Genomic DNA, 27,165 nt, shown 5'->3' on the forward strand with positions numbered 1-27,165 from the left:
GGTCCAACTGAGGCGCCAGGTGGAAATGGCATGGCAAGCCGTTCCACAGGACTACATCCAGCATCTCTACGATCGTCTCCATGGGAGAATAGCAGCCTGCATTGCTGCGAAAGGTGGATATACACTGTACTAGTGCCGACATTGTGCATGCTCTGTTGCCTGTGTCTATGTGCCTGTGGTTCTGTCAGTGTGATCATGTGATGTATCTGACCCCAGGAATGTGTCAATAAAGTTTCCCCTTCCTGGGACAATGAATTCACGGTGTTCTTATTTCAATTTCCACAGTGTATATATGGTCCAAGTTTCAAAAATGGTTCAAATGGCTCTGAGCACTATAGGACTTAACATCTGTGGTCATCATTCCCCTAGAACTTAGAACTACTTAAACCTAACCAACCTAAGGACATCACACACATCCATGCCCGAGGCAGGATTCGAACCTGCGACCGTAGCAGTCGCGCGGTTCCGGACTGAGCGCCTAGAACCGCTAGACCACCCTGTACTGTGGGACGGAGACAAGTTGGCGGCGGCCTCGTTATGCTGCGGGGAACGTTCACATGGGTATCCATGAGTCCAGTGGAGCCCGTGCAAGGCACCATGACGGCCAAGGATATCGTCCACTGTTTGCAGACCACGTACACCCCTTCATGACGATCATGTTTCGCGATGGTAGTAGCATTTCTCAACAAGATAATTAGTCATGTCACAAGTCCAGGAGCATGTTGGAGTGGTTCGAGAAAAACAGTGGCGAGTTACAATTGATGTGCTGGTCCCCCAACTCAGCAGATCTGAACAGGATCGAACACATCTGGGATGTGACTGACTGTGACGTTAGAGCTCATCGTCTTCCTCCCCGGAATTTACGCGGATTGGGTACCTTGTGCATGCAGATTGGCGCCAACTCCCTCCAGCGACCTATGAAGGCCGAATTGTTACCATGCTACGAGACGTCACCGCTGTTGTCCGTGCCAAAGGTGGACATACCGGCTATTAGGTAGGTGGTTCAAAATGGTTCAAATGGCTCTGAGCACTATGGAACTTAACATCTGAGGTCATCAGTCCCCTAGAACTTAGAACTACTGAAACCTAAGTAACCTAAGGACATCACACACATACACGCCCGAGGCAGGATTCGAACCTGCGACCTTAGTGGTTGCGCAGTTCCAGATTGAAGCGCCTAGAACCGCTCGGCCAGGTAGGTGGTCATAATGTTCTGGCTGACCAGTGTATGTTCTCTGGGTGATCTACTTTTTTTGTAGTGTTCATCCCAAGTTCGCGAGAAACTCCGTTATCGAGTTACAAGGCGATCTGTGAAAAGTACCTCCGAAAACCATCCACAGAGGAAAAAATAGTCAACATGTAATTTCATCGACGGCCTAGCAGGCATGATGGAAGTTATGAATGTGCTCTCACTTGAGATCGGGCCAGCCTGTTACAAGTTCTGTATAAAAGCGGACGAAAAGCGTAACGAGCGGGCAGGCAGCGGTCGACAGAAGCTGCCGAAGACGCCTACAGGGCCACCATTGTCACCTAGTACATGGAGGAGGATCTCCTTTTGGATCTGGGAAGATTGCTGTATGGTCGAGTGATCGCTGACTAGAGGTATATTCAATTTAACTGCAAAAAGTTAAACGCGTTTTTCTCGAAAGCGTATTTTTCAAATTGAGGGGAAACATAACTTGAGAAGGAAGTTACGATTTTGATTGGAATTCGTTGCCGGCATTTTAAATTGAATTCTGTATCAGCGTAAACAGCCGTTTTGCGATATCTTCAAAATTTATTTTCGGTGCACGTTTTTGTCTCATCTTGAGCGAAGAAAATGACGTTTGTTTCACATTAACTTTTTTTGGAACTTAATGTTTTTCATTTGTCCTACGTATACTGATAGAAAATATGTTGAAAATGACTTAAAAAATTATTTTTTTACAGGCCCAATACGAGGACTTCCGGAATTCTCGCCGATGACCAGTGTTCCGGCTACACGGGGTCTTTGCACCTGGTGCAGCGGTTAGAGGCAGCGTCCGATAGGGACACAAAAATGATTTATTAAAAACTAAAGTATTATGAATGAAGCTGAACCACATATTCATTACTTTTAATTTTACTTTAAAAATCACAAAAATCACCTTATTTTTCATGCGCTCAAAGAGGGCTACCCACTTAACATTAGACTGCGTAGGTGAGTCGACAACTGAAAGCGTAAATAATCACGTTTAATCAGTTTCTCTTCTCCCCAGCACATCTCAGGAGTAGAAAAGGCATCATCCTATTATACAGCAATGTTTGTCACTGTGTGCATGATTTATTCATTTCTGTTGCAAAATCTTAAGAACATGGCTTAATATCACATAAGCGGCATTTTTACACTGCTTTGTCGCGGCCGATTGGTGGAATTCACTCCCTGGACACTTCATGCATACAAAAAGAATATCGAGAGGTGGTTCGATCTGAATCTAGAACGATTATGTTTAAATATTCGAGGTATGCGATACTGCAGTCATCTTGGCAATACTATCACATTAGACCGGTGCAGTTTGTGGCAGAAAAGATGGAGCTAGAACCTTTTAAAATGTAGTTTTCCACAGAATTTAAGTGAGCACAGAAAGTTCAATGTGTTGTAATTTTGTACAGGATAAGCGAGATAACAGTCCTTTAAAGAAGTTCCTAGTAGAACAAAATTTCCATAAAAGCAGGTTTAATGAACATTATTAGTATCATTGTCACCTAGCGTGTATGAAAGATGCTGTTCATCAACAGTAATATTAGCTGATATTCTAGATATTGATTTTTGTTCGACAATATCATAACTGTCGTTTACCTTCGGAATTAACTCCAGCGCATCTTTGGTGCTTCAGCTATCATTGAACTCCCGCAATTGATTATGATTATGGTAACGAAATGGTTCAAATGGCTCTGAACACGATGGGACATAACATCTGAGGTCATCAGTCCCCTAGACGTAGAACTACTTAAACCTAACTAATCTAAGGACTTCACACACGTCCATGCCCGAGGCAGGATTCGAACCTGCGACCGTAGCAGCAGCAGCTAGAACCGCTCGGCCACAACGGCCCGCTGATTATGGTAACGTTTTCAGTGTTTAACGTCAGAGTAAGATGATTTGAGAGCGCTCTGCTTCTACAGAAAGACACTACCGAGAAGAGGGTATCTTACAGGCTGATTTTCAGAGGTTTCTCAGCGATCCTTCAAGCCTTAAATTTATTTTCCATAGTGTTGGCGGTATCACATAGAGGTTCCTGGTGTGACCCGATAAGCACTGAGAAGCCCTCAAGAGTCCAAAATTTAAAATCTCCAGAAATATTTTCATAGTGCATGACGAGAGCAATTCTCTTACTCCTGGCCTAGATCCTGTATCTCAACAGGGTTGGCATGTTAATTTTCGGATTTGGGATCGTTAATGGTAGTGGCTGGCCGGATTCCCTTTCTGCCGCCACCTCCCCCTTCCCCTCCACCCCCCCCCCCCACTCACCCTATTCTTCCCACCCTCCGAGACGGAAGTTTTGTTCCCCAAATGTCTCAGTGTAGTGTTGTAGTATGTGAAAATGTGCGACGTTTTCTAAGCGTTTGTGTGTTCTGTACCTGCGACGGGATGTGGGTAGCGGCCATGTATTCACCTAGCCGGATGTGAGAAGCTGACTAAATCCATATCCAGGCTGTCCAGCAAACAGGTCCTCATCGATAATCCGACGGGTGGATTCGAGCACGGGCCGGAATTCGGAAGCGGCGTGCTAACGCGCCCGGCTGTCTGGGCGGGTCTGCTTGACAAGGACAGTGTATCCGAGATTTGGTGTGGAAGGATACTGAGCGACATCTGGTGGAGAGTTCTTAGGACACGGAAAAAAAACATGCGAGGTCCGAGACATCGTAGGTTAATCTTCATATAGAGTTTGCATTCTGCTGAATTTCTTATTCGAGTAAGACTGAAAGACCGGAAATACACTCCTGGAAATGGAAAAAAGAACACATTGACACCGGTGTGTCAGACCCACCATACTTGCTCCGGACACTGCGAGAGGGCTGTACAAGCAATGATCACACGCACGGCACAGCGGACACACCAGGAACCGCGGTGTTGGCCGTCGAATGGCGCTAGCTGCGCAGCATTTGTGCACCGCCGCCGTCAGTTGCAGCCAGTTTGCCGTGGCATACGGAGCTCCATCGCAGTCTTTAACACTGGTAGCATGCCGCGACAGCGTGGACGTGAACCGTATGTGCAGTTGACGGACTTTGAGCGAGGGCGTATAGTGGGCATGCGGGAGGCCGGGTGAACGTACCGCCGAATTGCTCAACACGTGGGGCGTGAGGTCTCCACAGTACATCGATGTTGTCGCCAGTGGTCGGCGGAAGGTGCACGTGCCCGTCGACCTGGGACCGGACCGCAGCGACGCACGGATGCACGCCAAGACCGTAGGATCCTACGCAGTGCCGTAGGGGACCGCACCGCCACTTCCCAGCAAATTAGGGACACTGTTGCTCCTGGGGTATCGGCGAGGACCATTCGCAACCGTCTCCATGAAGCTGGGCTACGGTCCCGCACACCGTTAGGCCGTCTTCCGCTCACGCCCCAACATCGTGCAGCCCGCCTCCAGTGGTGTCGCGACAGGCGTGAATGGAGGGACGAATGGAGACGTGTCGTCTTCAGCGATGAGAGTCGCTTCTGCCTTGGTGCCAATGATGGTCGTATGCGTGTTTGGCGCCGTGCAGGTGAGCGCCACAATCAGGACTGCATACGACCGAGGCACACAGGGCCAACACCCGGCATCATGGTGTGGGGAGCGATCTCCTACACTGGCCGTACACCACTGGTGATCGTCGAGGGGACACTGAATAGTGCACGGTACATCCAAACCGTCATCGAACCCATCGTTCTACCATTCCTAGACCGGCAAGGGAACTTGCTGTTCCAACAGGACCTGGCCAGCAAGATCTCCGGATCTGTCCCCCATTGAGCATGTTTGGGACTGGATGAAGCGTCGTCTCACGCGGTCTGCACGTCCAGCACGAACGCTGGTCCAACTGAGGCGCCAGGTGGAAATGGCATGGCAAGCCGTTCCACAGGACTACATCCAGCATCTCTACGACCGTCTCCATGGGAGAATAGCAGCCTGCATTGCTGCGAAAGGTGGATATACACTGTACTAGTGCCGACATTGTGCATGCTCTGTTGCCTGTGTCTATGTGCCTGTGGTTCTGTCAGTGTGATCATGTGATGTATCTGACCCCAGGAATGTGTCAATAAAGTTTCCCCTTCCGGGGACAATGAATTCACGGTGTTCTTATTTCAATTTCCAGGAGTGTATATGGAGATGTGAAAACGAGGAAGCCCAGAATCACATGTTTATTAGCCTCACTGGATTGCTACATCCAAACCGTCATCGAACCAATAGTTCTACCTAGACCGGCAAGGGAACTTGCTGTTCCAACAGGACAATGCCCGTCCGCATGTATCCCGTGCCACCCAACGTGCTCTAGAAGGTGTAAGTTAACTACCCTGGCCAGCAAGATCTCCGGATCTGTCCCCCATTGAGCATGTTTGGGACTGGATGAAGCGTCGTCTCACGCGGTCTGCACGTCCAGCACGAACGCTGCTCCAACTGAGGCGCCAGGTGGAAATGGCATGGCAAGCCGTTCCACAGGACTACATCCAGCATCTCTACGATCGTCTCCATGGGAGAATAGCAGCCTGCATTGCTGCGAAAGGTGGATATACACTGTACTAGTGCCGACATTGTGCATGCTCTGTTGCCTGTGTCTATGTGCCTGTGGTTCTGTCAGTGTGATTATGTGATGTATCTGACCCCAGGAATGTGTCAATAAAGTTTCCCCTTCCGGGGACAATGAATTCACGGTGTTCTTATTTCAATTTCCAGGAGTGTATATGGAGATGTGAAAACGAGGAAGCCCAGAATCACATGTTTATTAGCCTCACTGGATTGCTACATCCAAACCGTCATCGAACCAATAGTTCTACCTAGACCGGCAAGGGAACTTACTGTTCCAACAGGACAATGCCCGTCCGCATGTATCCCGTGCCACCCAACGTGCTCTAGAAGGTGTAAGTCAACTACCCTGGCCAGCAAGATCTCCGGATCTGTCCCCCATTGAGCATGTTTGGGACTGGATGAAGCGTCGTCTCACGCGGTCTGCACGTCCAGCACGAACGCTGCTCCAACTGAGGCGCCAGGTGGAAATGGCATGGCAAGCCGTTCCACAGGACTACATCCAGCATCTCTACGATCGTCTCCATGGGAGAATAGCAGCCTGTATTGCTGCGAAAGGTGGATATACACTGTACTAGTGCCGACATTGTGCATGCTCCGTTGCCTGTGTCTATGTGCCTGTGGTTCTGTCAGTGTGATCATGTGATGTATCTGACCCCAGGAATGTGTCAATAAAGTTTTCCCTTCCGGGGACAATGAATTCACGGTGTTCTTATTTCAATTTCCAGGAGTGTATATGGAGATGTGAAAACGAGGAAGCCCAGAATCACATGTTTATTAGCCTCACTGGATTGCTAGATATCGGAATACGTGATTAGTATTGTGATATCTCTGTTCTCGTACCCCTTCCCCGTGGTCCTCACCCCACGTCGCACTTGCACTCTCTCTACTTCTATACTGATTGTGAGACCTTCTGCGAACTCCATTTTTGCGAAAATAGAATAAGTAACGATTTGGTTTCTCCATAATATCCTTAAATCACTTCAGAATAATTTCAGTTGCCGGCCGCGGTGGTCTCGCGGTTCTAGGCGCTCAGTCCGGAACCGCGCGACTGCTACGGTCGCTGGTTCGAATCCTGCCTCGGGCATGGATGTGTGTGATGTCCTTAGGTTAGTTAGGTTTAAGTAGTTCTAAGTTCTAGGGGACTGATGACCACAGCAGTTGAGTCCCATAGTGCTCAGAGCCATTTGAACCATTTTTTGTATCGCTTTTTCCGGCTGTCCAGAATGCTTCCACTGGGACAATTGACCCTTAGTTTTACGTCATATCCGTGAACCTATGCTTCTCATCACCTGTTGTGACATGTTTCGGTAGTTCTCCATGGCTGCTGACTTCATGCAGCGACTCGTGAACAACTTGCATTCGCCGTGTTTCATACCCAAAATATACGAAAAAATTCACAGCATGAGCCAGTTTATATGCCATAATTATCAGAGACTTCTCTGATGAGAATCGGCTATGGTTCACAATCATTTCTTTAATTTTTGCCACGGTGTCAGCGGCTTCCAGGGCGGTCAACTAAAACATATTAACGGTCCTTTTCGTAACGCTTATATCACTCGTAAACCCCATTCTGCCGGCTGTGGTGGCCGAGCGGTTCTAGGCCCTACAGTCTGGAACCGCGCGACCGCTACTGTCGCAGGTTAGAATCCTTCCTCGGGCCTTAGGTTAGTTAGGTTTAAGTAGTTCTAAGTCCTAGGGGACTGATGACCTTAGAAGTTAAGTCCCATAGTGCTCACAAGGGAACCTCCCCATCGCACCCCCCTCAGATTTAGTTATAAGTTGGCACAGTGGATAGGCCTTGAAAAACTGAACACAGATCAATCGAGAAAACAGGAAGAAGTTGTGTGAAACTATGAAAAAATAAGCAAAATGTACAAACTGAGTAGTCCATGCTAAGATATGCAACATCAAGGATAACCTTAACTCAGGAGAGCCGTGGTCCCGTGGTTAACGTGAGCAGTTGTGGAACGAGAGGTCTTTGGTTCAAGTCTCCCCCTCAAGTGAAAACTTTTATTTTTTATTTTCGCAAAGTTATCATCTGCCCATTCGTTCATTGACGTCTCTGTTCTCTGTAACAAGTTTAGTGTGTGTTTTGCGACCGCACCGCAAAACCGTGCCATTAGTAGACGAAAGGACGTGCCTCTCCAATGGGAACCGAAAGCATCTGATCGCAAGGTCATAGGTCAACCGATTCCTCCATAGGAAAACACGTCTGATATATTCTATACGACACTGGTGACAGCATGTGCGTCACATGACAGGAATATGTTGTCGACCCACCTAACTTGTACACTTGGCGAATGGGTAAAAAGATTCTTCTACATTGCCCGATTTAAGTTTTCTTGTGGATGTGAGAATTACTCCCAAAAAAGTGATGAAAACATAAGAGTTTGTCACATAAACTGCAACAAATGAATGCAACAGTTTCACTGTGGCACAGTTTTCCCTGCGCTCTGTCAAAACATATGTTTTTAACGTTTTCAAATTTTTCCGTGTGTAGACCGTCAAATCCTGCATATGTCCAAGAAAATCTGATCATGTCCTGGAATTTTGGAAAGCGAGGTTGATTATGTGTGAGTGCCTGAACTTTGATAATTGTCTGAAAATAAAATTTTAGGCTCGAAGGAAGATTTGAACCAAGGATCTCTCGTTCCAGAGCTGCTCACGCTAACCACGGGACCACGGCGCTCCTCAGTTCAGATCATCCCTGATGTTGCCTATCTTTGCATGGACTACTCAGTTTGCTAATTTTGCTTATTTTTTCATAGTTCCACACAACTTCTTCCTGTTTTCTCGATTGATCTGTGTTCAGTTTTTCAAGGCCTATCCACTGTGCCAACTTATAACTAAATCTGAGGGGGGTGCGATGGGGAAGTTCCCTTGTCAGAGCCATATGAACCATTTTTTAAACCCCATTCTACTCATGACAGGCTCAAAAACGTAATATTTAAAGAGTCTTAAACTTTAATGTCTTTATTCCGTTCTTATAGTAACCTTTAATACAAATACTCCGTTTCATTTTTATAAAAAATAAATAATCGCCGATACTGTCCAACACGTGGTAACTTTTTGAAAGCTGAGAATAAACTAAAAATTTGATTTGGCTAACAATGTACAGATAATTTTCAGACATATTTATCAATACAACGGCGAGAAAATAGTACGAATGGGACTAATGCAACACAAGAAACTACAAAACTCCTGTTACTCAGTACGAAGAGAATTTCCGTGTATTTCTAGTTGAATATTCTGTGCGCGGACGTTTTGTAACCATATAGCTTGTACCGCAAGCCCTCGTGACGAGCGACGGCAGGAGTGACGTCTGAACGGAAGCGGGGAACCTGGAACGGCGGTTTGGCGCTCGCCTCAGAGTCACGGATCACGGCTCACGTGAACGCTCTATATTTAGCCCGCAGCGCTTCGTCACTGTAAATGGTTCTCGGTATTCTTCGAAGTGCAGTCAGTGCGCTCGCGTCATAGGCCTCCGGTAACGTATGTTGACGAACACGTGAACTGGAGGACAGGCGTCGCGTCATTTGCTACGAGCAATTGGATTTGTTTCCAAATTCACCGTTCTTCTTCTGAGTACTCGCGCCGGTGAATGGAACCTGCTGAATGAGTTTATCGTAGCTCCACGTATCATAATACCCTAGATCTAAAGCCATTTTTTTGTTTTTGGGGTTGCATTAAGGTAGAAATATACAGTGAAGAGGTAGATATGAAACACGAACTGCTAAATAGGTTCTTCGACACCACTGCTGTCATAAAAGAATGTACGAGCGTAATCCCAAAAGTAAGGTCTCCTATTTTTTTTATAAGTACATAGTCCTGTTTATTTCTACAATGGCTTACATCAGTTTACAGCTTGAACATTTAGCTATTTTTCGACATAATCACCATTTCTGTCGATGCATTTTTGTAGAAGCTGTGGCAGTTTTTGTATGCCCATGTCATACCATCTCGCCGCCGTGGTGTTCAGAAAGTTATGAACCTCTTCTTTCACCTCGTCATCGGAGCTGAATCGCTGACACCACAATTAACGCTGACAGGTACTGTGAGACTCTGAAAAAACTCGAACGGGCAATTCAGAACCGGAGAAGAGGAATGTTGAGCAATGGCGTACGCATTCTCCATGACAACGCTTTCACACACATCGCTCGGCAAACCGTTGCTCTCCTGCAACAGTTTCAGTGGAACATGATCACCCACCCACCCTATAGTCCTCACTTGGAGCAGAGTAACTATCACTTGTTCCCTAGGTTAAAAGAACATTTGGCCGGAAAGCGATTCAGCTCCGACGACGAGGTGAAAGAAGAGGTTCATAACTTTCTGAACAGCGTGACGGCGAGCTGGTATGGCATGGGCATACAAAAACTGCCACAGCGTCTACAGAAGAGCATCGACAGAAATGGTGATTATGTCGAAAAATAGCTAAGTGTTCAAGCTGTAAATTGATGTAAACCATTGAAGAAATAAACAGGTCTATGTAGTTATAAAAAAATGGGAGACCTTACTTTTGGGATTATCCTCGTAGAAATCCACTTACGAAGATGTACCCCTAGCACTAACGGCCAGACCCGAAAGACAGGTTTGAAAATACGGGCATGTTCCTGCTCTACCACTCATCAAGCTCATTTATCTGTATAACTTTTCATTTGTCTACAATCGATGTTGAACGTTGACGTACGTAACGACTGAAGAAGCACAAGTGGCTGAAGAAACAGTGCCGTCTAGCAGACAGCCATTACCAGCAGATTAGAAAGCTCATAAATACGAGGTGCGGCTAGAAAAAAACCGGACTGATGCTGGAAAAAACATTTATTTACAATTATTTACAATTTCATGTTATCTCCTTCAATGTACTCTCCTCCTCGGTCTCTACACCGCTCCATACGAATTTTCCACTGTTCATAGCAATGCTGCAGATCATTTTCGGTAAGTCCATACATTACTTCCGTCGCTTTTTCTTTTACTGCTTCAACAGTCTCAAATCTAGTTCCTTTCAAAGCTGACTTGACTTTAGGGAAAAGAAAAAAGTCACAGGGGGCCAAATCAGGTGAGTAGGGTGGATGATCTAAGATGGGAATGTTGTGTTTTGCCAAAAACGTCTTCACTGACAACGCACTGTGAGCTGGGGCATTGTCTTGGTGAAGGATCCATGACTTTTTTCTCCACAAATCGTTCCGTTTTCTCCGTACTCGCTCACGTAGGGTAGCCAGGACGCTAATGTAGTAATGCTGATTCACTGTTTGTCCCTCTGGTACCCAATCAATGTGCACAATCCCTTTGATGTCAAAAAAAAAAACAATCATCATTGTCTTGAATTTCGATTTTGACATTCGTGCTTTTTTTTTGTCGTGGAGAACCAGGAGTTTTCCAATGCATCGATTGGCGTTTAGTTTCGGGATCGTAAGTAAAAAACCACGATTCATCGCAAGTAAAACATTTTGTAAGAAGGTGGGATCACTTTCAATGTTTTCCAGGATGTCAGAACAAATAATTCTTCGGCGTTCCTTCTGTTCAATTGTGAGACACTTTGGAACCATTTTTGAACACACTTTGTTCATGTTGAAACGTTCATGAAGAATCTGCCTAACACTTTCCTTGTCAACTCCTGTTAACTCAGACACTGCTCTGATTGTTAAACGGCGATCTTGTCGAACAAGTTTACCGATTTTTTCAATGTTTGCATCAGTTTTTGCTGACAATGGTCTGCCAGTGCGAGTGTCATCACTGGTGTCTTCGCGGCCATCTTTAAATCGTTTAAACCACTCAAACACTTGTGTTCGCGATAAACAATCATCGCCGTACACTTGTTGTAACATTACAAACGTTTCACTTGCAGATTTTCCTAGTTTGAAACAAAATTTGATGTTAACACGCTGTTCTTTCTGTACACTCAACATTTTCCGACGCACAGACAAAACGTCAACTACTTAAAACAGACGCCACGGGCAGACTGAGTGCAGGAGGCAGATGAAACTCGAGCAGTAGGCGGAGCGAGAGTCACGTGACAGGCCACGCGACTTTCAGCCTTATTGCATTCGTTTTATTGTTTCACCAGTACTAGTCCGTTTTTTTTTCTAGCCACACCTCGTAAGCTGTTATTTGGCTAAAAGTAGCTCGAAACTATGTACGAGGATGACATGATCATGTGCAGTGCTTACAGAGTCATATTTCCCAAAATAGGAAGTTCTTCCCTTACTAACCATTGAAACGCAAATACAGAGTTTCAATTAAGTGTCTAAAGTGCAGCAGAATGGAACAGTATCGGTATGCATACTTAATAACGAACGTGCTACATCATCCCCAGCTCTTCCGCACTGCTTTCGACCAATATCAAAAGCCTCAGCGTTCAGTTTATTACAGATCATTGTCACGAATTGTTCCAAACGCTGTGTTTTTTGCTGGATGACTGAAGTGATTCAGGGAAAACGCGGAAAGACTTACAGCAAGATGGTCGTAATTTCGACCGGTTTTTCTGGAACACATCTTAATGGGTCAATACACAATTCCGACTCAGTCCGGCCCAAATAATGATTATTTCTAAGCAAAAAATGTATTCACACGCTGTAGTATGTCAGTGACGACACAAAAGTTATAAAAAACTGGCATAGTTAGGATTGCCCAAGGCCGGTGGGACGAATAGACATTTAAGACACTAAAGTAGAACTAGCATTACAGGCATACGTGCAGTGTCTAAAATTAACAGTTTTTGGAAGTTTAGTGATTCATTACTAAAACACTGTTGACATTCCTTTCAATCTGAAAGCATATAAGTCACATATCTCCAATTATTCATGTAAACCCCATAGAGTCACTGTAATTTATGACCGTAATCGATATGAGGCCTGTCAAATCACATAAATTATTCACTACATCTCTATACAATGAAATGTTCAATATTTGATGTGATTCTTTAGGAATAAATGTTGTTACTTGGATTTTTTTTACTACATAGTAAAGTCGTATACACTTTATTATGAACTGCATTTTTGTTTTTTAGCATATGTAAATTAGCACCTTGATTGCAAGAGTCACGTCTGCGATTATTCGTAAACGGTTTTAGAATAACTTTCAGAAGGAAAACAGCCGCTGCATTTTCATCTGGCAAATTCCTGAAGATTTTAGGTTTTGCTGTAAAATTGCAGCAACGGTTCATTATATATAATGAGTGAATCTTGATTCATTCTTACATGGGCAGCTAATAAAACACTCATTCGTTACTTTATTCCTTCAGTCCAATTAAAAAAAAGTAAACAAGTTGGTTGAGGCACTTCCTAGTCTGTAACAGTGCGTGGACGAGGTGGGAAGAAGTAATCATCAAAGTGAAAAAGTTGGAAACCTGTATTACTTTTACAAATAAGTTTGCAGCCGAAAGTACACAAAACACAAATTACTGTTGACTCGAGTAACCGCATCTGGTGAAAACTAGGATGGGTAGTTCCTGCGGCCGGAAGAACTAACATTCAATGTGTGATAACGGAACACTTAAGTGCGAGAGTGAATTATTTTGTGCGGCAACCTGAAGGAAGGGAAAGTACGGAGAAAGGGATTGGGACGGGAGAGAGAGAGAGAGAGAGAGAGAGAGAGAGAGCCGGACAGAGAAAGTAAAGAATGAGAGAGAGAGAAAGAAGAGCTTGAGTTGGGAGAATCCGTTTACAACGTCATGTAACCTAGATTTTCCTTTGGTAAATTCATGTTACTCATTTGTATAGTCATGCATGAACTGATAAAGCATGTTTTTGTCCCCGCATCTGCTGCAGTGATGGAGAACTGAACACCAGGATTATGTCACTATATTTATCACGACTTTTCTCTTACAACTGCCACAATTTTTGCCGCTTTGAGTAAATACTTAAGAAGGTGCGTAATGCCCTTTCTTTCTATGGCTGCAGGACGATACTGGGAACTCGTGTGGAACACAATAACAGAAATGAAACGAAACGCCTATAAATGAAGCAGCACTGTAAACAATGCACACAGGCGAACTTCGACCATAGTTACAGGATGAAGGAAGGAAGGTTAGTGCGTAACGTCCAGTCGACAATGAGGAGGCCCAGCTCAGGCTGGGAATGAAATGGGTCATCACGGCATTTTCTTACGCCACGGAGACCTAAACCTGGGTGGCAGGACGAGGATGTGAACCTCCGTTCCCGCATGCGTATCCAGCGTCTTCACGCTTCGCCATCTCGTGCTCAGTTTATTATTTATTTTTTGTCGATTCCTAAGCACTTTAGACATATGGCTTATTGTCAGTGGAACTCTGGAACTGTATAATGTATACGTTGAAAACGGTGAATTTTAGTTAGGGATGAGGTTGTAGTTATATTTCATTTCAGGCAAACAGCATGGTAGTTCAACCAAGCCTTCCGCTGTGGCTGAGCGGTTCTAGGCGCTTCAGTCTGGAACCGCGCGACCGCTACGGTCGCAGGTTCGAATCTTGCCCCGGACATGGATGTGTGTGATGTTCTTAGGTTAGTTAGGTTTAAGTAGTTCTAAGTTCTAGGGGACTGATGACCTCAGATGTTAAATCCCATAGTGCTCAGAGCCATTTGAACCATTTAAGTTCAATCAACAAGGCCCCGGTTCTCGTACACTAACTTTTTGCAAAAGGAGCTAGTGCTTCGTATATAATAATCAGATTATCGAAGAGACGCTAAACGTTAGAGAGATGGAAGTTTACCTCAGTTGGCAAAAGAATTACCACAAACTGAGTCTTACGGAAGTACCACAGAAAAATGTCAATATTTCGGAAAACCACACAAAGCTAAATCAAAATCACCGTTAGAATTCAGCTACTCCCGAATGAAAGTCTTAGAGGTAAGAACATAGGGGAGTGTGGTTATCACCTGCAGAAAGAGTACAAAAGTAGCAGTAACGCTTCAGACACGCTGTTACCGAAACAGCAAGACTTTGAAAGGTTTTCAAAAATAGCTGCATCCTTAATAAGCGACTGCTCACAGTTATTTCTGAAAACCTTTATTCATCACAGTCGCAGTGTTCAACATCCATAATGGATAAAAGCTGTTTTTTTTTTAGCACGAGTTTTTACGAAAGCGAATGATTGAACGTGATGTATTGCTGTCAACTGTTTGGACATCGGGGGTAACCCAGTGAAATATTTTACCATTTACACATATGAATTACGTCGACTGACACGAGGGAAATTACGGTTGCTGACTGTGCCGACGTTCGGAAACAACAGATCAGAAACAGAGGTCTCTCCGCTCTGTTTCTGGTGGCAATCCCTCTAGCTGCGGCATTGGTGGCGAGCCAGCGAGTCTCGCATCGTACCATCCTTCGATAAAAACATGTGAGAAAGGCGCTAGACACGCCACCGCATAACTCCCCTGTCTCATGCTGCACTTCTTGGCCTGCGGCCCGTCGCATTCATTCCACTATTGCCAAATGATTTTGCAACAACTCTCCATTATTCGTGCTGTTACTACAAAAACACTTTCCTTATACAACCACATCCGCCTACCGCCCTGTCTGTGGAATGAGAAAAAGGATAAGCTCGCGAAATGCAATAACAAGTTTAATACCGGCTTCATCATTGGTGCGCAACACATTGTTGCCGCAACAGTTGCAACGATCGCTCGAAAGATCGATCTGGGACAACACTGCTTGCGTCAAGAATAAGTTTCCCAATGCGACTCCGCCACGGTGACAACGTAACGGCCAAACTGGAACAAAACTGTATCGAACAATCCTCCTTCATTAAAGTTTTTTCATAATCGTCGTTATCCACACTAAGGAACGAAAAAACGAAAGTGTACATAGAAAATAAGTACACTAACTTTTACACAAATTGCAACATCCATAAACAGTGATCCTAATGAATCCAAACACGAACTATTCGCAGAATAGTTTACGAGTGATAAGTGGCTAAGGCTGCAGAGAGATGGAAAGCCTCTAAGTTCTACCAGTGACCCCTCTTGTGGTATCGAAAAGGTCACTTCAGCCAACGAACAGTTGTCAAACGAAATGAAATCGCGACACCGAGTACCACTACGCATCGTCAACATCAAACGGCTAAATATCAGCATGTGGGTAAGTTTCAACGAGGCAGAATGGGACCTGTCTCCGTGAAACGGGTCGTCATGCCGTAAGAACGCGTTTCGAACAGGTCATGCTGTTTCAGCAGTGAAGCTCCGTCGTAGTGGTGAACGGGTACTGGATTCTCTTACTTTCCCTTCTTTCGCATTACAGTCCCCCATCACAATTAAATGTTCCTCTCCTTATCTATCTGAGTAATTTCTTTGGTTTCGTGATACTGTCTTTAAATTTCTTCATAATTTTCCGAGACAGTCAGTATATAAACTTGTACTACTGTTGTAGCTGTTGGCTTATCTATGTAGGCTACAGTAATGCGTTCACTGTGCTGTTCGTAGAAGCTTACTCTCATTCCTACTTTGTTATTCATTACTGGACCTATTCATGTATTGCCGCTACATCGTCTTGAGCAGTCCCAGTCTGGAGATCCAAATGGGGGACTGTTTCACCTCCGGAATATTTTACCCAAGTGGATGCAATCATTATTTCATCATACAGAAGGGCTACATGCCCTCGGTAAAATAATGGCTGTATTTTTCTCTTGTTTCCAGCCATTTGCACTACCAACAAAACAAGGCCAAAGTCACAAGGCTCGATCAGTCAATCATCCAGACTGTTGCGCTGCAACTTCTGAAAAGTCTGCTGCCCATCTTCAGGAACCACGTGTCAGTCTGGCCTCTCCACAGATACCCCTCCGATGTGGTTACATCTACGGTACGGTTATCTGTACTGCTGAGACACGCCAGCCACCCCACTACAGCAAGGTCCATGATTTATGGGTGAAAATAAGCATTAGGGGACGCAAATGAAAGACTCAGATTTGTTGTATGCTTTCTGGGTACGCGTAACTTATCTGCAAAGAAAATCGCATAAAATAGGCCAGAACGACAGCGCCGGAATGTTGTTCCAGCCTTTGGAATCATTGTCAAGTAGGCATGACAGCTAACATCGGACGAAATCAGAGACGCGCTGTTAGGATCGTAACAGATTGGTGCAACCCAAACGAAAGTAAGCGAAATGGTCGGGGAACTTAAAATGAGAATCTCTGGAAAAAAGATGACATAGTTCTCACGAAACCTTGTTGGATAAATCTAGAGAACAGGTATTCCAGGAAAACTGCACGAGCATTCAGCCACCACCTTCGTGTGTCTTGTGTAGAGTTAATGAGAATAAGCTAGGAGAGATTAGGGCGTGTAGACTCAATTTTCTCTCGCTCAGCACACGAATTATATAAGACAGAAAGCCGCTAATGTTGTTACGAAGTATACTACGCCATACAGTGCACAGCGGCTTCACCATGAGGAGTTAAGAGGGCAACTAACAAAAGTGGCTGAAAAATTCATGGGAAAGGTTGATGCTACGACAGAAAAAAACAGACATTTCACGATGACGGCTATTGTGTTTCCGTAAAGATGACAAAAAGCTGCCTGTTGACGAGGAAGTTGTTAGGGATGGAACGGAAGCTCAGCTAGGACAAGGCTGGGACAGGAAATCAAATGGCTCTATGCGACTTAACTTCTGAGGTCATCAGTCGCCTAGAACTTAGAACTAAGTAAACCTAACTAACCTAAGGACATCACACACATCCATTCCCGAGGCAGGATTCGAACCTGCGACCGTAGCGGTCGCTCGGCTCCAGACTGTAGCGCCTAGAACCCCACGGCCACTCCGGCCGGCGATAGGAAATCGGTTGGCTCCTTTTCGATTGGCCATCCAGACGATTACCTCAGCAGATTTAGAGTAGTCGTGACAAAGGTGAATTTGTATGGCCGGATGGGGCTCTAGCAGAACACGATGACGAAGTGAAAGAAACTGTCGTCTGTCGGTTGGACATACGCGACAAATTTCTAAGACGCATTTATAGAAAATCTAATCGTACACCACTGTGAATGTGCCGACAATGGAGACTATTTACTTTTCTTTTTTCCCATTCGAAAATTTTTTTGGAAATTTGTGGTAATGTTCTATGGGACCAAACTGCTGAGGCCACCGATCGCTAGAATTACACACTGCTCAATGTAACTTAAAATAATTTACGTTAAGGACAACACACATACACCCATGCCCGACGGAGGAATCGAGCCTCCGACGGGGCAGCCGCTCGAACCGTGACAAGGCGCCCTAGACTACGGGGCTACCCCGCGCGGTTTTTCCATCCGAATCGACTTTCCTGGTCACCCTCTTAAATTAAAAAAATGCGAATTTTGGTATAAGATCACAACATCTTACCTTCATATGCCGCATAATATACCTATATCCAAATTTTTAACCTATTCCAGTTATCTGTAAGAGAGAATGAGATTTTCACTCTGCAGCGGAGTGTGCGCTGATATGAAACTTCCTGGCAGATTAAAACTGTGTGCCCGACCGAGACTCGAACTCAGGACCTTTGCCTTTCGCGGGCAAGCGCTCTACCATCTGAGCTACCGAAGCACGACTCACGCCCGGTCTCACAGCTTTACTTCTGCCAGTATCTCGTCTCCTACCTTCCAAACTTTACAGAAGCTCTCCTGCGAACCTTGCAGGACTAGCACTCCTGAAAGAAAGGATATTGCGGAGACATGGCTTAGCCACAGCCTGGGGGATGTTTCCAGAATGAGAGCTTGCCCGCGAAAGGCAAAGGTCCCGAGTTCGAGTCTCGGTCGGGCACACAGTTTTAATCTCCCAGGAAGTTTCATATCTGTAAGAGATCTTGTAACATACCATTTTTCTTATAAAAATAGTAAACGGTCGGTACGGACACTTGATGGATGCGTGCACTACCGAAAAAATAACGATCCAATTCTGAAAGACAAATCCCGCAGGGTAAATTGTATAGCATATCGTAAGACAACCACATTTGTCGCAAAGCTATTATCCGTTTACGAATCGGTGTTGGCGACTACTTCACACTTCGCGCGGCAAACGTGGAGGGCTATAGCGCGATCTGTGAAGCTGGCGCGGCCCAAAATAAAAGCGGTCTGGAACAAAGCCCAAGGCGAGAAGGCGCCGCGGTCACGTTGTTGGAAAGACTTTCCTAACCTGAGGCGGCTTGCACTGCAGGCGCCCTTCGCTGCCCGCTCCGCCACGCGCGCCAGTTGCGCGAGTCCCAGCAGCACGAGCGCAACCAGCCGGACCTTCGTTTCACCTGCTTCAGTCTTACTATCAGACGGCTCTCCACAACTGGCTGACGATATGTCAGGCTTATCTGAGGGTCTTACCGAAACTCGCCCATTGATAAATGTAATACGTGTGTACATTTCTAGTTCGTTCAGCGGTGGAATTGGAACACTGGTTCTACTACCGATAGGAAATGGTCGAAGGCCGAAAATGGCAAATCATATCCACTAGGTCATAACATTGTGAGCACTGAGATCTCCTCTAATGCCCATCTCATCCAATGATGGAATGTTGCTACTTTTTTATTTTAATTATTTCCAAGTGACACGAATTACACGCGTTAAAGTTAAATGGCTCTAAGCACTATGGGACAACATCTGAGGTCATCAGTCCCCTAGACTTAGAACTACTTAAGCCTAACTAACCGAAGGACATCACTCACATCCACACCCGAGGCAGGATTCGAACCTGCGACCTAGCAGCCTCGTGGTTCTGAACTGAACCACCTAAAACCGCTCGTCACCGCGGCCGGCCAATTACACTCGTCACTAGTCAGTACTTGATGACGTTATAATTAATTTTATTCGCGGAGATTAGCTATGGTCAATTCATTTAATGTCATCCACTTCACCATCGCCCGCAATTACGCTATGGTATTTTCAGTTCACTTAACGTCTTTCTGTTTTTGAGCCAATCTTCCGTCATCGGTGCGTTCACACATTATGTGAACAGGCCCATCATATTCTTGCAGGTATAAATGATCGAAACGATTCCTCTATGTGTTTGTCGTACTACTTGTGTTTCCGCAACATAGCAGCATTTCTACTAGTCCCAGTCAAGAGTGCTACTACCGCGCGGGATTAGCCGAACGGTCTATGGCGCTGCAGTCATGGACTGTGCGGCTGATCCAGGTGGAGGTTCGAGTCCTCCCACGGGCATGGGTGTGTGTGTTTGTCCTTAGGATAATTTAGGTTAAGTAGTGTGTAAGCTTAGGGACTGATGACCTTAGCAGTTAAGTCCCATAAGATTTTACACACGTTTTGAAGAGTGCTACTATTTCTCATGAACATATGAAAGAACGGAATGCCTGTCTAAAACATTCAAATAATAATACTGTCCTGAATATAATGCGCGAATCAGCTTGGTAGTGATTGAACAATGTACTTGAATAACTGAAAACTGACTCGTATGTTCGAAACACTTAGTGTGAAGCAAGCGATAAAATAATAGTACCTGAAGAGCAATCTATCTTAAACTTTGCAGTACTTTACATGAAAGTTATCTGAATTCATGGCCAATCGCTTGAGTGCTAACACAAAGTTTTTTCGGCATACGAAAACTCGCCAAGATTTCGTCAAAGTGATTTGTCTGGAGTCCAGTCGTCAGCTTGCTGTGTGTTACTACAGCCAACGATAAGCTGGCAGCACGACAGACTGGATCAATGGAAGTCTCGACTTTGCAGCCAGCTGAATTTTTGAACTCCTTACTAACTAATCAACAAACTTCATTTATTCCTAAAAGGACGTGTGCATCTCTTTGGTTAAGGAATAATTAAAATAAATCTACTGCAGTACCAACAACATAAACGGCCCAAAGAAAATCTTTCAATCATTAACTTGATCGTGTTTCTTCCTCTGTAAAGAATACCTGTCTAAAAACCTCGGAAACTGATTAATAGTACAACGTCCATACCAAATCAAGAAGCGTTATCTGTTATACTTACCTGAAGTAAGGACCTAGAAAAATAAATCCGTTAAGTAGCATTCACATTTAATTAATGAAATAGTGCTAACAATAAATTATGTCATTTAAAATCCCTAAGTATTAACTTTATCACGAACTGATACATAATTACATCGAAGCGAAAAAAATGACATAGGTATTAAGCATATGTTATTCCCCAAACAAATCAGGGATTATATGAAGATAGTATCTGTTCTTTCGGACAGGAAAGAACAAATACCATCTTCATATAGTTAAGGCTAACCGGCCATTGACCTTCTGCTTCTGTGCTGGATAGACAGGTATTGACCGAACTCTTAAGGGACTCGGTAAGATTGTCTGACGCGAGTAATGAGTGTAATGGGCAGGGGCACTACGAATGTAGTGTGTGGACATTAAGATGGGAATGTGGGTCTCATGGGGAGTGTGCAAGGGATAAATCCATGCAGTCGCACTATCCTCTGTGCCCTCGGTGGCTGAGATAGATAGAGCGTGTGCTATGTAAGCAGGAGATCCCGGTTTCGATTCCCGGTCGGGGCACAGATTTTCAACTGTCCCCGTTCATGTATATCAACGCCTGTCGACAGCTTAGGGTCTTGATTTAACTATCATTTCAAATCACGAATTGTTGTCGCAAATTATAATTTACGTAGGGCGTCAAGCTATACAGTAGCTGACCTTTGCTGAAGCTACGTTTGATGAAACTATTACCCTAGCCATCTCTTTCGATGCGGATAGACTGCACAAATCGCACGCAGTATACTGTCGTTTGACCATCACACGGAGTCGCGCATGGATAACATAGTTATCAGAATCCCTACCGTAGGGAAAAACTAAAGGCCGCGCGGGATTAGCCGAGCGGTCTGAGGCGCTGCAGTCATGGACTGTGCGGCTGGTCCCGGCGGAGGTTCGAGTCCTCCCTCGGGCATGGGTGTGTGTGTTTGTGCTTAGGATAATTTAGGTTAAGTAGTGTGTAAGCTTAGGGACTGATGACCTTAGCAGTTAAGTCCCATAAGATTTCACACACAATTGAACATTTTTTGAAAAACTGAAAGAGTTCAAGCAAGTCGTTAGGTCGGGATGACATTCCAATTCGGCTTTACAGAGGGTACTCTGCGGCCTCGGCCTCATACTTAGCTCACGTTTACGGCGAATCTCTCGCCCATCGCAAAGTCTCAAGTGACTGAAAAAAATGCAGGTGTCTCCTGTATATGAGAAGGGTAAAAGAACGGAGCCGTAAAATTACAGACCAATCTCCCTAACATCGGTTTGGTGCAGAATTGTAGAACACATTCTGAATTCGAATATGTTGTTGTTGTTGTGGTCTTCAGTCCTGAGACTGGTTTGATGCAGCTCTCCATGCTACTCTATCCTGTGCAAGCTTCTTCATCTCCCAGTACCTACTGCAACCTACATCCTTCTGAATCTGCTTAGTGTATTCATCTCTTGGTCTCCCTCTACGATTTTTACCCTCCACGCTGCCCTCCAATGCTAAATTTGTGATCCCTTGATGCCTCAAAACATGTCCTACCAACCGATCCCTTCTTCTAGTCAAGTTGTGCCACAAACTTCTCTTCTCCCCAATCCTATTCAATACCTCCTCATTAGTTACGTGATCTACCCATCTTATCTTCAGCATTCTTCTGTAGCACCACATTTCGAAAGCTTCTATTCTCTTCTTGTCCAAACTAGTTATCGTCCATGTCTCACTTCCATACATGGCTACACTCCATACAAATACTTTCAGAAACGACTTCCTGACACCTAAATCTATACTCGATGTTAACAAATTTCTCTTCTTGAGAAACGCTTTCCTTGCCATTGCCAGTCTACATTTTATATCCTCTCTACTTCGACCATCATCGGTTATTTTACTCCCTAAATAGCAAAACTCCTTTACTACTTTAAGTGTCTCATTTCCTAATCTAATTCCCTCAGCATCACCCGACTTAATTCGACCACATTCCATTATCCTTGTTTTGCTTTTGTTGATGTTCATCTTATATCCTCCTTTCAAGACACTGTCCATTCCGTTCAACTGCTCTTCCAAGTCCTTTGCTGTCTCTGACAGAATTACAATGTCATCGGCGAACCTCAAAGTTTTTACTTCTTCTCCATGAATTTTAATACCTACTCCGAATTTTTCTTTTGTTTCCTTTACTGCTTGCTCAATATACAGATTGAATAACATCGGGGAGAGGCTACAACCCTGTCTCACTCCTTTCCCAACCACTGCTTCCCTTTCATGCCCCTCGACTCTTATAACTGCCATCTGGTTTCTGTACAAATTGTAAATAGCCTTTCGCTCCCTGTATTTTACCCCTGCCACCTTCAGAATTTGAAAGAGAGTATTCCAGTCAACATTGTCAAAAGCTTTCTCTAAGTCTACAAATGCTAGAAACGTAGGTTTGCCTTTTCTTAATCTTTCTTCCAAGATAAGTCGTAAGGTCAGTATTGCCTCACGTGTTCCAACATTTCTACGGAATCCAAACTGATCTTCCCCGAGGTCCGCTTCTACCAGTTTTTCCATTCGTCTGTAAAGAATTCGCGTTAGTATTTTGCAGCTGTGACTTATTAAACTGATAGTTCGGTAATTTTCACATCTGTCAACACCTGCTTTCTTTGGGATTGGAATTATTATATTCTTCTTGAAGTCTGAGGGTATTTCGCCTGTCTCATACATCGTGCTCACCAGATGGTAGAGTTTTGTCATGACTGGCTCTCCCGAGGCTATCAGTAGTTCTAATGGAATGTTGTCTACTCCCGGGGCCTTGTTTCGACTCAGGTCTTTCAGTGCTCTGTCAAACTCTTCACGCAGTATCTTATCTCCCATTTCGTCTTCATCTACATCCTCTTCCATTTCCATAATATTGTCCTCAAGTACATCGCCCTTGTATAAACCCTCTATATACTCCTTCCACCTTTCTGCCTTCCCTTCTTTGCTTAGAACTGGGTTGCCATCTGAGCTCTTGATATTCATACAAGTGGTTCTCTTCTCTCCAAAGGTCTCTTTAATTTTCCTGTAGGCAGTATCTATCTTACCCCTAGTGAGACAAGCCTCTACATCCTTACATTTGTCCTCTAGCCATCCCTGCTTAGCCATTTTGCACTTCCTGTCGATTTCATTTTTGAGACGTTTGTATTCCTTTTTGCCTGCTTCATTTACTGCATTTTTATATTTTCTCCTTTCATCAATTAAATTCAATATTTCTTCTGTTACCCAAGGATTTCTATTAGCCCTCGTCTTTTTACCTACTTGATCATCTGCTGCCTTCACCACTTCATCCCTCAGAGCTACCCATTCTTCTTCTACTGTATTTCTTTCCCCCATTCCTGTCAATTGTTCCCTTATGCTCTCCCTGAAACTCTCTACAACCTCTGGTTCTTTCAGTTTATCCAGGTCCCATCTCCTTAAATTCCCACCTTTTTGCAGTTTCTTCAGTTTCAATCTGCAGTTCATAACCAATAGATTGTGGTCAGAATCCACATCTGCCCCAGGAAATGTCTTACAATTTAAAACCTGGTTCCTAAATCTCTGTCTTACCATTATATAATCTATCTGAAACCTGTCAGTATCTCCAGGCTTCTTCCATGTATACAGCCTCCTTTCATGATTCTTGAACCAAGTGTTAGCTATGATTAAGCTATGCTCTGTGCAAAATTCTACAAGGCGGGTTCCTCTTTCATTCCTTCCCCCCAATCCATATTCACCTACTATGTTTCCTTCTCTCCCTTTTCCTACTGATGAATTCCAGTCACCCATGACTATTAAATTTTCGTCTCCCTTCACTACCTGAATAATTTCTTTTATCTCGTCATACATTTCATCTATTTCTTCATCATCTGCAGAGCTAGTTGGCATATAAACTTGTACTACTGTAGTAGGCATGGGCTTTGTGTCTATCTTGGCCACAATAATGCGTTCACTATGCTGTTTGTAGTAGCTAACCCGCACTCCTATTTTTTTATTCATTATTAAACCTACTCCTGCGTTACCCCTATTTGATTTTGTATTTATAACCCTGTAATCACCAGACCAAAAGTCTTGTTCCTCCTGCCACCGAACTTCACTAATTCCCACTATATCTAACTTTAACCTATCCATTTCCCTTTTTAAATTTTCTAACCTACCTGCCCGATTAAGTGATCTGACATTCCACGCTCCGATCCGTAGAACGCCAGTTTTCTTTCTCCTGATAACGACGTCCTCTTGAGTAGTCCCCGCCCGGAGATCCGAATGGGGGACTATTTTACCTCCGGAATATTTTACCCAAGAGGACGCCATCATCATTTAATCATACAGTAGAGCTGCATGTCCTCGGGAAAAATTCGAATATACTCGTGATAAATTTCGTAGAGACCGAAAAGCTTATGTCCACGAATCGGCACGTTTTTAGAAAGCACGGCTAGCGTGAAACTCTGCTTGCCTTTTTCTCACACGATACACTGCGAACTATGGATGAAGGGCAACAGGCAGATTACGTATTCCTAGATTTTCGAAAAGCATTTGACACGTTACCCCACTGCAGAGTGTTAACAAAGGTAGGAGACTACGGAATAGGTTCCCAGATATGTGAGTGGCTCGAAGACTTCGTAAGCAGTATAACCCAGCATATTGTCCTCGACGGCGAGTGTTCGTTAAAGACACGATTATCGTCAGGAGTGACCCAGGGAAGTGTGATAGGACTGCTATTATTTTCTGTTTATACAAATGATCTGGCGTACTGGTTGGGTAGCAATCTGCGTTTGTTTATCGATGATGCTGTGATGTACGGGAAGGTGTCGAAGGTGAGTGGCTGTAGGATGACACAATATAACTTTGACAAAATTTCTAGGTGATGTGATGAATGGCAGTTGGCTCTAACTGTGGAAAAATTTAAGTTAATGCGGATGAGTCGGAAGACCAAACCTGTAATGTTCGGATACAGTATTACTAGTGCCCTGCTTGACGCAGTCACCTCGTTGAAACATCTGGGGTAACACTGCAAAGCGATATGAAATGGAACAAGCATGTGACAACTTTTGTAGCCCGCCTGCATAGGCGATGCGTGGGTCTGCTCCTGTGAACTGCTTCTGTAAATAGGCCGAGAGTGAAAGAAGCGAGCAGGAGCAGGAGAGGTGAAGCACTTCGGTACTGCATGTAACTTTAATAGAGACAAAAACACAAGTAAATATCAAATTCATACATAACTTTGGCTAGGATGAGCGCGTAGGTGTAAAGCCCTAGTCCATGTCTAATCCTGTGAAGTTAGGATGACTGTTCTGTATAATCTCAAAACTAACAAATACTCGTTGCTGTCCAAACTTTAACTGAACGTAACTAATCCAAAGTCTCAATAGCAATCTAGCCCACTTGGTAGTAGAAGCGATATTTCCAGGCCGTCGGCTCTTGATGAAAAGGGAGAAATCATGACGGCACTCCCTGAGCTCCACAGCGTCGGCGAGAAGGCGCTGTGGTCGGCGTAGTTACATCTACATCTACATGGATACTCTGTAAATCACATTTAATTGCCTGGCAGAGGGTTCATCGAACCACCTTCACAATTTTCTATTATTCCAATCTCGTATAGCGCAAGGGAAGAATGAACACCTATAGTTAGTCTTCTCTCGTAGTGCCAACTTAACGACAGTGTACGCCTACGTTGCAGCATCGTAACTATCGACGCCACAAGAACCGTGGTAGGAAAGGCGAAAGGTCGACTTCAGTTTATTGGGAGAATTTTAGGAAAGTGTGGTTCATCTGTAAAGGAGGCCGCATATAGGTCAGTAGTATGACCTATTCTTGGGTACTGCTCGTGTGCTTTGGATCCGCACCAGGTCGGATTAAAGGAAGACATCGATGCAATTCAGAGGCAGACTGCTAGACAAATGTTATGGAGGTGCGTCGGGAACTCAAACGGGAATTCCTGGAAGGAAGGCGACATACTTTTCGGAGAACAGTACTGAGAAAATTTAGAGAACCGGCATTGAAGGTGACTGCAGAACGATCCTACTGCTGCCAACATACGTTTCGCGTAGGGATCACGAAGATAAGATACTAGAAATTAGGACTCATACAGAGGTATACAGACAATTGTTTTTCCCTCGCTCTGTGTGAGAGTGGAACAGGAAAGGAAAGGGCAAGTAGTGGTACATGGTACAGGACATCCTCCGTCACGCACCGTACTGTGGCTTTCGGAGTATCTATGAGGATGCAGAAATGACAAAACGCCTAACTTTAAAATTCTGTATGCTGAGGACTGAAGAATTATTACAATTTGCCTTTACTTTTATCGAGGCTTTCTCTTTATCTGTGACACAACAATAATGTGCTTTAATCAGGTTATTTATAAGGTTCAAATGGTTCAAATGGCTCTAAGCACTATGGGACTTAACATCTGAGGTCATCAGTCCCCTAGACTTAGAACTACTTAAACCTAACTAACCTAAGGACGTCACACACAGCCATGCCCTAGGCAGGATTCGAACCTGCGACCGTAGCAGCAGCGCGGTTCCGGACTAAAGCGCCTAGAACCGCTCGGCCACAGCGGCCGGCATTATT

The 27,165-nt window shown here is 44.5% G+C and overlaps 1 protein-coding gene across 2 annotated transcripts in view; it reads right to left on the reverse strand.

Moving 5' to 3' along the window:
- Positions 1 to 27,165, reverse strand: part of LOC126248093 (b(0,+)-type amino acid transporter 1) — a 645,761-nt gene that overhangs the window by 324,635 nt on the left and 293,961 nt on the right. The window lies entirely within an intron of this gene.

Source organism: Schistocerca nitens, chromosome 3 (genome assembly GCF_023898315.1).
Source record: "Schistocerca nitens isolate TAMUIC-IGC-003100 chromosome 3, iqSchNite1.1, whole genome shotgun sequence".
NCBI lineage: Eukaryota > Metazoa > Arthropoda > Insecta > Orthoptera > Acrididae > Schistocerca > Schistocerca nitens.